The sequence below is a fragment of the Arachis stenosperma genome, chromosome 4 (assembly GCF_014773155.1).
Source record: "Arachis stenosperma cultivar V10309 chromosome 4, arast.V10309.gnm1.PFL2, whole genome shotgun sequence".
NCBI lineage: Eukaryota > Viridiplantae > Streptophyta > Magnoliopsida > Fabales > Fabaceae > Arachis > Arachis stenosperma.
The window spans coordinates 82,810,896-82,823,443 of record NC_080380.1 but is presented as its reverse complement, the minus strand read 5'-3'; the positions used below and the strand labels follow the sequence as shown (position 1 = coordinate 82,823,443).

At 34.9% G+C, this 12,548-nt stretch overlaps 1 non-coding gene across 1 annotated transcript; it reads right to left on the bottom strand.

Annotated features, from left to right (window-relative positions):
• Positions 1–12,186: 12,186 nt before the first annotated feature.
• LOC130978826 (small nucleolar RNA R71) lies at positions 12,187–12,293 on the bottom strand. Its single transcript, XR_009086438.1, has one exon. It is a non-coding gene; the product is annotated as a small nucleolar RNA R71 (small nucleolar RNA).
• Positions 12,294–12,548: the final 255 nt, after the last annotated feature.

Sequence of the window (12,548 nt, the reverse complement as noted above, 5' to 3'; positions counted from 1 at the left end):
AATATTAATTTGGGGTATAATTGTGGTTGGTGATAAAGTTTTTAGACTTTTTTGTTTGTTTGTTGAGTGGTTGAAATTTTGGGATTGTTTATGTTAAAAAATTTTACAAATTAATTAAGTAGAAAAAGTAACACTATATATATATAAAAAAGAAAAGTAATTACCCAAAAACATATAAGAGAGAAAGATTAGTATTTTTAAAGGGTTAATAGTCAAAATCGTTTTTTAAAGATATTTCGATATTTATTTTTGTCTCTGAAAAAATAAATTAATCAAATTCGTTCCTGAATGTTTTTTTTTGAATCACGTTCGTCCTTCTGTTTGTTTTTTGACGTTGTCGTTAATATAGAACATAAAGTGACAGCACATCATAGTAAACGACATCGCTTTGCACTCTTCATCTCCTGAGCAAGCATTCTCATTCGTTCTTCTTCTCACACCTCCTGCTGATAGAGAAGCCTCGCTACCGTGCACAGTAGTCTCGTCGCCTCCACTATCGTTGGTCAAAGCCATCTCTGCACGCGATTCTCATTGTTCCATTGCTCTCTCAGTCGCCTTCTCCTTTTTCCACTCACGCATCGAGGAAGAAGGCTGAGCTAAGAGCTGGGTTTCATGACCCAATCAACAGAGCTCATTGGTGTTCTGGCCAAGGAAGCATCGCTCTCTTTTCCTACTTCCTGCTTTGTCGTTACGTCAGTTCAGGTAGGCCTTTTCGTTTGTGATTTTTTTCTGTTTTTGTTGTGTTCTAACTGCAACTGAGATCATATATATAATAATTAATCTGAATAAAAAAATCAAGATGAGAGTTTCAGAGGAGAACGACGTCCATAACTATGGAGTTGGTGGATATAGAGTTTCAATACTGAGAAACAGAATCAGCAAGGGATAAGATGGCTAATGAGTGGGATTTTTGTGTTAGAAATGTATCTCCTGGTGACGAACAGGAGACCTTGCCACTACGGGATTGGACTTCCGATGACGGAGAATAAAAACAAAATAATTCAACTACAGAATCATAAACACCAATTTTCACAAATAAAAACAAAATGATTCAACTATAGAATCATAAACTACTAACAAACTACATTAACTAAATTTAAACCACACCTCACCACTTGATTCAATTCAAAATAATAATACACTTCACCATAGTTCAATTGAAAGTCTAAACTTAAAAATAAATCCAAAGCATTTTCAAAATATACTAATTTATAATCGAAATACACTGAAATAATAAGGAATAAATTCATCACACTAATAATTTAGATTTAGAACTTTTACATTACATTCAATTCAAATTATAAACCATGAACATTAAGTTTCACAAACAAAAATATTATTCACCTACAGAATCATAAACTATTAACGAACTATATTAACTAGAATCAAACCACACTTCAGCCACTTGATTCAATTCAAAACATTAATCCACTTCGCTCTGATTCAATTGACAGTCTAAACTTGAATCATTCATTATCTTCGACAACAAAATACCAATTTAAACCTGATTTCACAGCTTTATTTCAAAAATTTTAATCCAAATCTTCAAATTAAACAAAAGAGCATTGAACTTGAACGAAGAGTAGAACGCAAAGAACGAAGAGAATATAGAGAAAGAAGAAAAATGCAAAGAATGTAGAGATGAAACAGAACGTAGAGACGCAGAAAACGCTGAGAAAAGCAAAAAAAAAAAGCAAAATCCGCATGAAAAATATAGTTATATATATTCGCGCGTTAAGTCAAAAATTTATTAGAAGTAGCGTAAAAATGAATTAGGTTGGTTAAATAACTTGAATAATATAAAGATTAATTCATTGATTGAAACTTTGTAGACCAAGATAATTAACTCTAACTAATATTTCTCATTATTGTAGGTTGACTAATTAGGACAATTTTCTTAGTTAACCTTTTTCATTAGTTAAATTTGATCATTTCTTCTTTCTAATTGCTTATAGTACTTTTAGTTTACTTGTCATATTTAATTTTCTTAATTGTTATTTTGCTTTATTACTTATTTAATATTTTGGCTTACCACGAAAACACTCAATTCCATAGTCAATTATAATACGTTTTTTTAAAAAACGACCCGATAATAAAGCTTTTAATTTTGCTTTGGACTTGTGACAATTTTTTTTTAATTTTGGAAACTTTAATTTCGCTTCTAAAATCTAATTCGGTAAAAATTTTATTTTAAAACTGACAAATACAAATAAATAATTTTTAAAGTAACAAATACAAACACATAAGATTTGTGGTTCTTATAGCTAATCGAGCTAAAAAATAGTTGATATGCTATTTCAAATCAAATAATAAACTCGTTAGCAAAAAGAAACAACCTTATTTAGTGTTAATTCCAAAAACAAAATTTAAGTTGAGGAAATTTGTGTAACTTTACGGGATATATCTACAACAAATGTTTGTTCCCTGGCCATTGTTTTAAGTGAAAACAGTAAAAAAGAAAGGAAACTTAATAGAACTAAAATAAGACGGGGAATTAAAGCAAGATCTAAAAGAAATGAAATCACTAACAAGTAACAACATTAGTATTCATAAGAATTTCGTAGAATGTATAAAAAGCCTTTTGTGGCAAGTTGTACGTGTGTTGTGAATTTGAGAAATATTTTTAAACAGATATATAAGGTTAGAAATAAAGTAAGAACAAAAAAAGGAATATATCAACAACATGAGTAGATTTGATAGAACTTAGAACAATCGAAAAGGAACTAATAACCATGTCTGGTTAAAGGTTAAATTGAAAAGTTCATGTTACGATAGGGACTTTTTATATGTTTTATGAAAAATTTTATGATAGGGACATAATTTAGTATTTCTTGCATGTTATCATGATTTTATATACTATAAAGAATAGTGTTAAAAGAAAAAGGATATAGAATAGAAGAGAATTAATGAGATAAGAGGTAAAATAGAAAAAATTAATTAGATTAGACAGAAATAGAAAGGGAATAATTTTATAGAAGAGAATTTTGAAGAGAAAATAATACAATTTTTAATTTCTAACTTCTTTAACTTCATTATCATCTTTTGTTTATAGTAAATCTTACTATTAATTAGAATTATCTAATTCTACTACCTAAAAATAAAGATTTCCACCAGAAATCAAGTGTTTATAACAAAATTCATCAATCATAACTTAAAATATTAGTTTATCTCTATGAATTGTCTTTAATTGAGTTTGGTACACAAAGTAAAGGCCCAACAAGTCAAAACCCAGCTCTTGAGGAGGGAACTCTCTCTCTCTCTCCATCCATTCTTAGGAGTATCTGCACAGAGGTCGGAGGTGATCTTGTCCTGAGATCCCATCAGCCAGCATCCCACGATGTACATCAACCGTCTTTTCTTCTAGCTATACTTGTCCTTGCAATCGTCGTCTCTTCCTGCCTTTTCATCATTCAAGTCTCACATTCGCGATGCCAAGGGAAGATAGTTACCGTGAGTGGTGGTAGCTTAGCCACAATTGGTAGGACATGACAAAACATACCTCCTTCTTTTACTATCATTGTTCTGTCTTCCATCGTCAGCAAGTGTGTCACAGATGCCTTCTGTTTATTTGCGTTGAAGATTAGATCGGTGTGCAACAAGATCCGAATCACAGCACCACCAATGTCTTCCTCTAGCACCAATTCACGAGCGAGTCCTCATCGTTTGTAATGTTGCAACTTCAGTCTCCACTTTTTCGATCGTGACAATTGTAAGAACCTGATTTTTGATAAATTGACTTTTCTAGTTATTTTTGTAATTTATTTCGAAAAATCTTGAACCACGGCCCAATAACTATTAGTGAGGTAGGCACAACGGTACAAAAAAAATAGAACATGGTAATTAATAGGTTAATCTTGACTTTATGAGGGTAATTAATTCCTCTAAGTCAAAATTGACTATTAGCTTACCTTTGATTTATTTTTCTCATTAGAGACTTTTTGAGTCAGGAAAAACTTTTAATGACAATTTGGTGCGCACCAAGAAAAACTCTAGTAACTGAAAACCTCGAAACCAGTGATAAAAATTTTTTTTACCTAAAAATTATGTCCCAAGATTTATATTAGCCATCCATTCATAATTTATTTCTTTAAGAATAAATGTTAGCCATTAATTATTTTACCTGATGATAAAAGTTATCTCGAACTGAATTTCTGACTAGTATTTCGCAAACGACTCCTAGAGACCCCGAATTCTCTTATTTGCCACCTAAGTAACTCACCCCTTCCTTTCAACCACTGGGCCAAAATTGTCTCAGCCTTTTATTCTTCTCTGTTTTATTTTTAGTCACAAGTAACTAATTGGGATTAACTGCGGATAAACAAATCATTATGACGCTGATTATTCTCTCTCAAACTCACTCCCCTTCCCTCTCAATCTCAGGTCCTTTTTCATATGATTTTTCTTCACCCTTTTACCATTATAAATTTATCAAGACTTTAAATTTTTATTTAATTAAATATTGGTCACAAATTTTACACACCCTTATGCATTTTTACCACCTTTTTTGACTGAATTCTTCAGAGAGAAAGAGAGAGAAAAATGTTGCACCTTACCTCTGAATTTCATCCTTGTTTCCAGTAGTTCTTCTATTTTTTTTCATGTGTTCTTCAAGAGTCAAAGCCATGCAAACACTATTTCTTGCTCGTTTTCACTAATTTTCGCATTTTTATCAAAAATTTAGCAAGGTGAGCTCTTGTTTCTTCTCTATTCTTTTTTATTTTTCCAGAAGTGATTATGGTGAATTTTTGCTCTCTTATGTATCTAGAAAACTCCTATTGAAGTCCATCTAGAGCACGCCTAAGAAGCTACACAAATTCAAGCTCAAAGTGGTTAAATTCTAACACTTTTTGCGACGCTTTCGGCCAAAAAAAAAATTGCACCATGCCCAAATGTGCTCCAGCCTCTGAGAGAGTATTTTTTATGGTATTTGAGAGGTCTAGTGATGGAATTAAATGAGAGGTAAGGATTAAGAATAGTTAGAATATATTTTTGCTTGATTCAGCATTCATATAAGTCACTTTGTGAAATTTAGGGGTACTTATTTGTTTTTTACTTGTTATTTGAGTGATATATGAAGTTTATTTGCCTCTAAAAATTGTATGAAACCACTGAAATTAATTGTGACACTTGGGGTTTAAGTTTCAAGCATAAGCGTCACTAAAAGTGGGCAAAATTATAAAATTGCACCCCTGAAAATTCACCCACTAAAAGACTTGGAAAGTGACATGTTAGAGTGTTAGAAATAATATAAAAACTGATTTTAATCCTATGAAATATGTGTGTAAAATAAAAAAGGTTGTTATGGTTATTTTGGGTAAAAAGAGGGTTAAACATGTAATTTAAATGAAAATAAGTAAAATTCTGAATTTAGTGTCATTAAAAATAAATTAATAATTATATAAATTAGTTGGGTCAAATTTATAAAAAATAAAGTTTTGAACCTAAATAAAAACTATAATAAAAGTTAGAAGTAAAATAGTAAAAAGTGATGATAACAAAAACAAGTAATGAATTAATAAAGAATAAAATAATATTTTAGGTCCATAGGGATAAAATTGGAAGTAATTACTAATTATTAGGGATAATTTGGTCATAAAAAATGTTAGAATTAATTTGATAAAGTTTTAACGCTAAATAAAATGAACGAAAAAACGAGAGCATTTAGGGGTAAAATAGTAATTTTGGACATAAAGTAAATGTAAAAATGGTTAATTAACTTAATAAAGAGTAAAAAAGTATGTTAGGAAGGATATAAGGTTAAAATAGTAAAGTAATAATATTAGTAGTAAAAGTGTCACTAAAAGCCTAAAGAAAACGGTAAAAAGAAAAAATATGTACAAAAGGACAAAATTGAAAATATACAAAAGTACCAAAGGCAGAATAGTAAATGTGACAAAGGTTGAGAGATTTAAAGAGAAGAGACTGGGCACAAGTTTTTATAAAAGAGAAGGACAAAAGAGTCCCTTAGAGATAAAGTTTATTGAAAAGTGCTGTGAAAAAATGAAACTATAAACCCAAAGGTGCTAAGAAATTATCTGGAAAGGAGGAGTGTCTACTCCGATAGAACTAGAATCATGCTAAGAGATTATCTGGAAAGTAGAAGTTTCTGCTATAATGGAACCAGAACCATAAGATGTGGGGATGCCCACTTTATGTTGAAACCAATTTCTCTAATTATTAGCATACTATGGCGTCAAGCTCTGCTACGATTGTAAATTGCTAGAATGCATGTGGCTTTGTCCATTAGGCACATATGCAGAATGTATGCAGTTAAAAAACCATATTCGGGCTTAGTCTTGGGTGACGTTGGGTTGCAGATAGTCAACTTACGTGTGAGCTAATGGCTTGCATAGGACCAGGCATGCATCATACTTGGTTGTTGCATTTCTCTATGATTGTGATTTATCTATGTTTCTTGTGTTCTATGCTTGTTTACTATTTTGCTATATGCTTGTGCTTGCACTTGTTTATGAGACTTACCGACACAACTGCACGAACTCTTAGACGGCTGCGGAATCCCTAGTTTCTTGCTTAGTACCCTGCTGGGAACCTTAGGTTCTTTCCCCTTATTTTTCTCGTTTCCGCAGATGGAAACCAACGTGATTTTCTTTGAGTTTTCTGCATTAGGACATGTGAGCAACAACATTACGGGTGTGTCTGATAACTCTCTCCTTACTTTAGTACAGTGTTTCCTCAGCTACCAAGATATCCATGCCCAACAGCAGTAATAGTAGCAATAGTAGTAGTGGTCTTTGCCTTCGCTTTGTATAGACTTTAGAGAGCTAGTTGCTTTTGTAAATATTTATATACGTAAGCTAGAAGGGGTCCCAGACTAGGGTGGTTTTTGTGAGTCAAGGACTGTTAATATAAATAATAGAGTCTGTAAATATTTATATGAATAAGCAACGACGTAACCTGATGTAAACTATGATGTATTAAATGACCCTTTGGGCATATATGTATGATATTACTCTGTTTTGTGTTTTCTATGCTTTATATAGATATTATCTGTTTAACTATTACCTATTCTGTTACATCTATCTATCATGAGATCTCGACTAGTGCTACAGGCTCATATGTATATATTTAATATAAGGTTGAGAGTCCCTAAGGTTAGCTGAATAGTAATGCTTAGCTGCTAGCCTTGGTCATGACGAACTAGAAGTTGAGTCGTTACAAGTTGGTATCAGAGCAGTTCATTCTTAGTAGATCCTTGGGAATAGACTAACTATACTTCACTGCATACTCTGCTTTTCTTATATCATGCCACTAGGATATATCTGATGATATAATTGCATGATTTCCTGTGAGCATACATTTTGGAAATGCTAGCACTTAAACTGGATATGTTAAGACTGATCACTTTAATGTTGACAGTTTGGTATCAACAGGACCTCGATGTCTGCAAACAGGCATAGCCCCCCATCAAGAGAGTATGAGTTCTGAGCCGGCATTTGACCCGGTCGCGTTGCTAAAATCTATGAACGTAATAGCTGTAGATGTGCATGATTTCATCGCTGTAACTAACATAGAAGTGAAAATAATGGAACAACAATTGGGGAACGGTAATGGGCACGGCCATGGAAATGAAAACAAGACCGAAAAATGGCGTACTTGAGGAAGATAGGCCGATGACTATGGCGTCTTTCCTTAAAGTTAACCCGTCCTAATTCTCTAGAACCACCAACCCGACCGAGGCAGATGATTAGTTTCGTGCCACAGAATGGGCTCCGCAGGTGCAACATGTTCCTCAAGGAAAATAAGTGGAGTTCGCCACTTACATGCTGAAGGGGATGCATAATATTGGTGGTAGGGAGTGAGTCAATTGTTTGGACAAGGAGGCACTGAGATCACTTAGTCCGACTTCAGCACTAAGTTCTACAAGAAGTATTTTTCCTCCGTCTGCCCATACCACTAAGGAGTTAGAATTGCTACATTTGAGGCAGGGAATCATGACGGTGGCTGAGTACACCCGAAAGTTTGAGGACTTTGTGCTGATTTTTGAAAGTTTGCTAGGAAAATTTTGCGGAATATGAAGAGTGAAAGTGTATTAAGTATGAAGGAGGTCTTAGGGAGGAACTGCTGGCTTCAATAGGACTGATAGATATTAGGAACTCTACGGAGTTGGTAAATAAGAGCTAGTTGGATGAGGATTATACCAATAAGTTAGTAATTGCACGAGCAAGCCGTTGGAAAGATATATAACAAGACTTCAATCGAAGTTTGGCTGCCCCTCGAGGTAGAGATTTCAAGGTTAATGGTCAACAATAACAAAATGGTAACCCTGCTATTCATATCAATGGCTGTATTAACAATCATAACCAGGGACAGGAGCAAGGAAAATAATTTCCACAAATTCAAGGAGGCTCAATATGCTCAAGATGTAGAAAGAATCATGGCAGCAGACCTTGCAATTCAGAACAAATGTTTTGTTATTTCTGTGGCAGAGCAGGACACCGAGCAAGAGACTGCTTGAACTAAAAGGACCATGACACTTCTAGGCACAACAACAGGGAAACTTTTTTTATTGTGACTACTAACAAGTGCCACTAGGTTTGATCCCTTCGGTTGAGGTAAGTGTTATGCTAATTAAGGACCTTAACTATAAAGCATGACATAAATATCCCTATAATTCTTTGTGCATAGCTAAAATTTTGAGGGCAAATTTTTCTTTAAGGAGGATAGAATGTAAGAACCCAATTTTCGGTAAACTAACTTTTCTAGCTATTTTATAACTTATTCCACAAAATCTTGAACCATGGCCTAATAACTATTAGTGAGGCAAGATCAATGGTAAAAAAATAAAGGTAATTAATATGTCAAACTTGAGTTTATGATAGTAATTAATTCCTCTAAGTCAAATTTGACTAGCAAATAGTAAATCTTAGCTTACCATTGATTTATTTTTCGCACTAGAGATTTTTTATGCCGGGAAAACACTTTTAGTGACGGCTTTTCGTGTGTCGAGAAAAACTCTAGTAACCAAATACCTCAGAATCAGTGCAAAAATAATTTTTATCTAGGAAATTATGTACCAAGATTTATATTAGCCATCCATTCATAATTTATTTCTTTAAGAAGAAATATTAGCCATTAATTATTTTATCAGACGATAAAAGTTACTCCGAACTGAATTTCTGACTAGTATTGATGCCAGGGCATCTAGGCCAGTTTCACTGACCTTTTCTTTACTGTTTTAAGGTAGTTTCATGCATTTTCTTAGTGAATAAGGCATGTTTTGGATTAAAATACACTTACACCTTGATTCAAGCAACTATTGTGAATTTCACATGATTTCATGAGGATTTTGCTAGAATTGAATGATAAATTGATGATGCATAATCTCATGACTTTGGCTAGAGCTTTGATGCACTTTATTTACTTGATTTCAGGACAAAAGAAGCAAGGAAGAACCATGTTAGTACTCACATTAATCTAGTTAACGTGATCACTAACGTGGAATGGTAAATAGCTTGCAACGTTAAGGAGAAAAGTGATCACCAATAACGCCCGCGAAGCCATCATAAGCCTACGTTAATTACCACGTTAACTAAGTTAACGTGGTAGTTAACGTGGAGACAAAAGAAAGCTCCAACATTAGTGGTAAATGTGAACACCACTAACGTTCCAAGAATTGGCAATGAGCCACGTTAAGAGTCACGTTAACTTAATTAACGTGAACTCTAACGTGGAAGAGAGGAACAATGCCAACGTTAGTGACACTCACCTTTGTCACTAACGTTGGATCAACTAGCATTGCCCACGTTAGTGGTCACGTTAAGACCACTAACGTGAAAGTTAACGTAGAGCTGAGATTGATGAGCCAATGTTAGTGACACTCACCTTTGTCACTAACGTTGGAAGATGGCATTACTACCACGTTAGTGGCCACGTTAACTTAGTTAACGTGAGCTCTAACGTGGAGAGTAGGGGCACTTTGAGCGTTAGTGACAAAGGTAAGTGTCACTAACGCTCTCGAAGGTGAGGCATAACCACATTAAGAGCCACGTTAGTTACACTAACGTGAACTCTAACATAGGGACAAAGGGTTATAAGCCAACGTTATTGGGAAAGGTGAGTCCCAATAATGCTAGCGAAGATTTACAAGGCAACGTTAGTGGTCACGTTAGTGCCACTAACGTTGGAGTTAACGTAGGCTATATGGGGTTGGAACGTTAGTGAAAATTGTGATTGCCACTAACGTTCTCGAACCCACAATGTCACTTAACATTAACTTCACTAACGCCCATGCCTAATTCATACTTCTCTGCAAGCTGGGCCCACTAAAGATTGGAACTGTTTCAACTCAAGATCCAAAGCCCAGATCCAAGACTTGAAGAACTCACTAGAAGATCAAGAGGAGTAGTATATATAGGAGTAGTTCTAAACTATAGAGAAGCTTGGCACTTTGGAGAACTACTCTCTGTATATTTACTTTTCTGCACTTTTAGCTGGGATGTATTATTTTCTGCCATTTTCCATTTCTAGAGCTATGAACAACTAAACCCCTTTCATTGGGTTAGGGAGCTCTGTTGTAATTTGATGGATCAATTATAGTTTTCATTCTCTTCTTCTTTCTTCTCTTTTGATTTACTAGAAAGCTTTCGATCTTAATTTAATTGGTTAGTTGTCTTGGAAAAGAAACTCTCCATAATTGGTTCTCCTCTGAGCCTTGGAAAAGGGATGAGGAGATCATGCTAGAAATGCTTTCTCATGTTGGACCAAATTGGGGTCTGGGCGGATATAGTGACATGTAATCCTCCCAACATTTTGATTTGGAAATACGTGTTGTATAATCAGTGACCATACTTCATCTCTTCCCATGAGCAATTAAATCAAGGAATTGGGCAATTGTTCAAGCTTAGAGAGATTGGATTACCAAGGAATTGGAATCTAATCACCTAAGATTGCCAAGGAGATCAATAGATGCATTGATTGAGGAAGAGATGAAAATGAACTTGATCCGGAGAATACAACATCTCCTGAGCCCAATGAATCCCCCATTTCTGATCTTACCCATTCTCTTTATTTTCTGTTATTTATTTTCATGCTCATTACCCCAAATTCCCATTTAAGATTCTGCACTTTAATTTCTGCTATTTACTTTTCCGTCATTTAATTTTCTGTAATTCTCAAACTACACTCTGTTTAGCTCAACTAGCATACTCTTCCAACTAAAGTTGCTTGACCAATCAATCCCTGTGGGATTTGACCTTACTCTATTGTGAGTTTTTACTTGACGACAAAATCGGTATACTTGCCGAAGGGAGATTTATTGAGAGACAAGTTTTCATGCATCAAGTTTATGGTGCCGTTGCCGGGATTGATTTTGTATCAACAATGATTAAGTTGGAAGCTTACTAGATTGAGCATTTTTCCTTTGTTTGTTTACTTTATTCAGTCATTTATTTTCACTTTGTTTAACTTCTTCCTCATCCTCTATACCCTCTCTTTTTCTTTCTTTCTTTCTTTGTTATTATCTACAATTCTGCTCACTAACACACTAACTGTTTGATAATTTGCATCACTCACACTAACAATCACTCTAACAAGAATAACCTCTTCATTTTATCTCTTGCTACGTGTTTTGTTAGTTGTATGACAGGGAGAAGAGGGGGAACCTCAACTTTCTTCGATTCAGAACCTGAGAGAACCTTCTGGAGATTAAGGAGGGAAGCAAGAGGGAAAGGAGTTGTTGGTGCTGAGGAAGAGGAAGAGTACTTTGAACCCAACATGGAAGAGAACTTGGAAAGCAATCATGAAGAAGAGGCTCACAACCATGCTAGAGAAGGCCCTGCAAATCATGCTGGGCAAGAAAGGAGAGTTCTAGGCTCCTACATCAATCCAAATCCAGGAAACTGTGGAAGTAGCATCCAGAAGCCCACCAATCATGCCAACAACTTTGAACTAAAACCCCAGTTCATCACCCTTGTTCAGAACAACTGCTCATTTGGAGGAAGTGCTCATGAAGACCCCAATCAACATCTAACCACTTTCCTGAGAATTTGTGACACTGTGAAGTCTAATGGAGTCCACCCGGATGTCTATAGGCTGCTGTTGTTCCCTTTTTCACTCAGGGACAAGGCATCCAAGTGGCTCGAATCCTTTCCAAAGGAGAGTTTGACAAATTGGGAAGATGTGGTGAATAAATTTTTGGCAAGATTCTACCCTCCTCAAAGAATTAACAGGCTGAGAGCTGAGGTACAGACTTTCAGGCAACAAGATGGTGAGACTCTCTATGAGGCATGGGAGAGGTTCAAGGACTTAACAAGAAGATGCCCACCAGATATGTTCAATGAATGGGTGCAACTTCACATTTTCTATGAAGGTCTTTCTTATGAGTCAAAGAAGGCTGTAGATCATTCATCAGGGGGCTCTCTAAACAAGAAGAAAATCATTGAAGAAGCTATAGATGTCATTGAAACAGTAGCTGAGAATGACTACTTCTATGCCTCTGAAAGAAGTAACATTCGAGGAGTAATGGAGTTGAACCACATGGATGCATTGCTAGCTCAAAATAAGGTGATCACCAAGCAGCTAGCAGATCT